Raw genomic sequence first — 3,757 nt, 5'->3', positions numbered from 1 at the left:
CCCCGGCGCCTGTTGCCTCGGCCTCTTTTCTCCACCCGAGGTGTCTGAGTGGGGGCGCCTGGCCCTGTGCTCTGGGTCTCCGCCGCCTGGAAAACCCAATTTGACCCGAGACCAGGGATGCTGCAGTGCGGAGACGCTGCCACCAGGGAGCAGCGTAGGTGAGAAAGAAAACCCGGGAAATTTCAGGTGTTTCCTCCTCAAAAAGGAGTTATTTAAAAAAAAGAAGAAGAAGAAGAAGAAGAAGAAGAAGAAGAAGAAGAAGAAGAAGAAAAAGAAGAAGAAGAAGAAGAAGAAGAAGAAGAAGAAGAAGAAGAAGAAGAAGAAGAAGAAGAAGAAGAAAAGAAGAAGAAGAAGAAAAAAAAAAGGCTATTTTATTCTAGCCACTGAAGGGTATGGCGACCAGAAGCACGCTCAGGGAGGCAGCCGCCGGGGGGGGGGGGGGGGGATGCAGGGGGGACGGGCACCGAGTGCCGAGCTCGAGCTCCAGCTTCAGATGCCTTCACGCTTTTCGCGGCTTTGGAGCATCTCTGACTGCACCGCAACCGACCGTGGTGACGTCACACTGCCGAGCGCCTAGAGCCCTGGGTCTTCAGACCCGGGGAGGAGGGGTCACATCCCCCAACTCTGGCTGCAGGGAGGACCTAGGGGAGGTGGACGATGGGGCTGGAGCAAGCATTCACCCGCCGTCAGCCCTCCGGCTGGCTGCCACCGACCCTGCTCACCAGGTCACTCGACCCGGCTCAGGAGTCACCAGTGTCCCAGCTGTTCCCACGCCAGCTCTGTTCCCCACACGTGCATATTACACCTGCAGTAAGAATTCAGAGCAGTGAAGAGCAATAGGGAAAAAGACTGTATTAACACAAAATTTTTGGGGCACCGAGATTGCTCATCACGTCCTCTGGCTTCCACGCTCTCGTTCCGGCCCATCTAGAGGGTTCCTTCCTTCACTCTCTCATGCTCGGTCCTGCTGGGGTCCCATCAGTTTTTTTTTTTTTTTAAGATTTTTTTATTTGGGGATCCCTGGGTGGCGCAGCGGTTTGGCGCCGGCTTCGGCCCAGGGCACGATCCTGGAGACCCGGGATCGAGTCCCGCGTCGGGCTCCCGGTGCGTGGAGCCTGCTTCTCCCTCTGCCTGTGTCTCTCCCTCTCTCTGTGTGTCTCTCATGAATAAATAAAAAAATCTTTTCTTTTAATTTTTTTTTTATTTATTATTTATGATAGTCACACAGAGAGAGAGAGAGAGAGAGGGAGAGTCACAGGCAGAGGGAGAAGCAGGCTCCACGCACAGGGAGCCCGATGCGGGACTCGATCCCGGGTCTCCAGGATCGTGCCCTGGGCCGAAGCCGGCGCCAAACCGCTGCGCCACCCGGGCTGCCCTCATCAATTTTATTATCCTCTCCATAGAGCCAGCTGTTTGGTCTTGATTTTCTCTATGACACATTTGTTTTCTGTTTCATTAATTTTGCTGTTATTCTTCGATTTATGTTTATTTGTTGGGTTTTGCCCCTCTTCCCCGTCTGAAGGTTGCTTTCTTCCTTTCTTCCTTTATGTGTGAGATGGGTAATCCTTGATTTCCAGCTTTCCTTCTTTTCTGATACACAAATGTAAGGCTACAAATGTCCTTCTAAACATAACTTTAGCTGACCTCATAAAGCTGGATACGTTGTATCTTCATTATCACTTGGGTGAAAAAATTTTTAGTATTCATAATGATTTCTTCCTTGGCCCTGAGTTATTAGATATGTGTTGCTAAATCACCAAACATTTGAAAATTTTCCAGTTATTATTTTTTACATTAGTCTATATATTTATTGGGTTTTTTTACATTTTTTAAATTTAAATTCAATTTGTCAGGCAGCCCCGGCGGCTCAGCGGTTTAGCGCCGCCTGCAGCCCAGGGTGTGATCCTGGGGTCCCGGGATCGAGTCCCACGTCGGGCTCCCTGCATGGAGCCTGCTTCTCCCTCTGCCTGTGTCTCTGCCTCTCTCTCTCTCTCTCTCTCTCTCTCTTTCTGTGTGTGTCTCTCGTGAATAGATAAATAAAATCTTTTTAAAAAAATAAATTCAATTTGTCAAAATATAACACCGAGTGTTCATCCCATCACATGCTCTCCTCACAGGTATTCTTCCATAATTCACTTCCATCCTACTTCCACTGTGGTCAGAATATATACTTTAAATTATTTCAATCATTGGAAAGGTATGGACAATTGTGATAAATGCTTCATGTGCCTTTGAAAAGAATATGTTTACTTCCATTTTAAGAAAGATTTTATTTACTTAGATCAAGCACAAGCACAAGGCAAGTGAGAGAGGGAGAGGGAGAAGCAGGCTCCCCACTGAGCAGGAGCCCGATAGGGGCTCAATCCCAGAACTCTGAGATCATGACTTGAGCCAGTTTTTCTTTATGTGTTTTGAAACTATGTTATTCGGTGCATATAATTTAGAATTGTTATATTCCCGACTGATGGGCCCTTTTATCATCATGACGTTTTCTTTATCTCTATTTTTCTCGCCTTAAAGTCTACTCTGTATGATATTAGTATAGCTGTGCTAGCTTTTTTCTGGTTAGTGTTACAGCATATTTTTCATCCTTTTACTTAAACTTTTGTAGATTTTATCTTATAAAATTCAGTAAGACCATATATATTTTTTACTTGGAGTAGTTTTAGTACATTTACTGTAATTATTGATGTATTTAACTTTGAATCTTCTGTACTCTGTCTGGTACTTGTTCTGTTTTTCTTTCCTTTTTTCCTTAGGATTAATAAAGTATTATTTTTTAAAAAAGATTTTATTTATTTATTCAAGAGAGACACACACAGAGAGAGAGGCAGAGACACAGGCAGAGGGAGAAGCAGGCTCCATGCAGGGAGCCTGATGTGGGACTCGATCCCAGGACTCCAGGATCATGCCCTGGGCCGAAGGCAGGCGCTAAACCGCTGGGCTGTCCTAGTATTCTTTGTCTTATTATTCCATATTTCCCCATTTGCTTGTTAGGGTGACCACTAAGAGTATAATGAAATATTACTAACAATTATCAAATTCATCCTTCAGTTATTATGGTCTAATGTAAATTGTTTTTCCTAATTCCTGGCAATTACAAAATAATTCACAATTCTAAAATTCAATTATAAGGCAGCCCCGGTGGCGCAGCGTTTAGCGCCACCTGCAGCCCAGGGTGTGATCCTGGAGACCCAGGATTGAGTCCGGCGTCGGGCTCCCTGCATGGAGCCTGCTTCTCCCTCTGCCCGTGTCTCTGCCTCTCTCTCTCTCTGTCTCTGTGTGTGTGTGTCTCTCATGAATAAATAAATAAAATCTTTTAAAAAATAAAATAAAATTCAATTATATGGATGCCTGGGTGGCTCACCAGTTGAGCATCTGCCTTTGGCTCAGGTCCTGATCCTGGGGTCCTGGGATCGAGTCCCTCATCAGGCTCCCTGTGAGGAACCTGCTTCTCCCTCTGTCTATGTCTCTGTCTTTCTCTCTGTGTCTCTCACAAATAAATAAAATCTTAAAAAATAAAAAAATAAAATCCAATTATAAAATTTCTCTCTCACTTATTAGGGCCTAATGTAAGTTTACAGTTTTACCACTTCTAGACCATGTAAAGACCTTCCAACACGTTAAATCTGATTGCCTCTTGCACCTTTGTGCTATCATGATCGGGCATTTTAATTCTGCAAATGTTGTAAACCCCACAATGAACTATTTTTATTACTTTCTGTTGTCAACATGCCCTAAATGTATTGACATATTT

The sequence above is a fragment of the Nyctereutes procyonoides genome, unplaced genomic scaffold (assembly GCF_905146905.1).
Source record: "Nyctereutes procyonoides isolate TBG_1078 unplaced genomic scaffold, NYPRO_anot_genome, whole genome shotgun sequence".
Lineage (NCBI taxonomy): Eukaryota > Metazoa > Chordata > Mammalia > Carnivora > Canidae > Nyctereutes > Nyctereutes procyonoides.
This window is presented reverse-complemented; position numbering follows the sequence as displayed.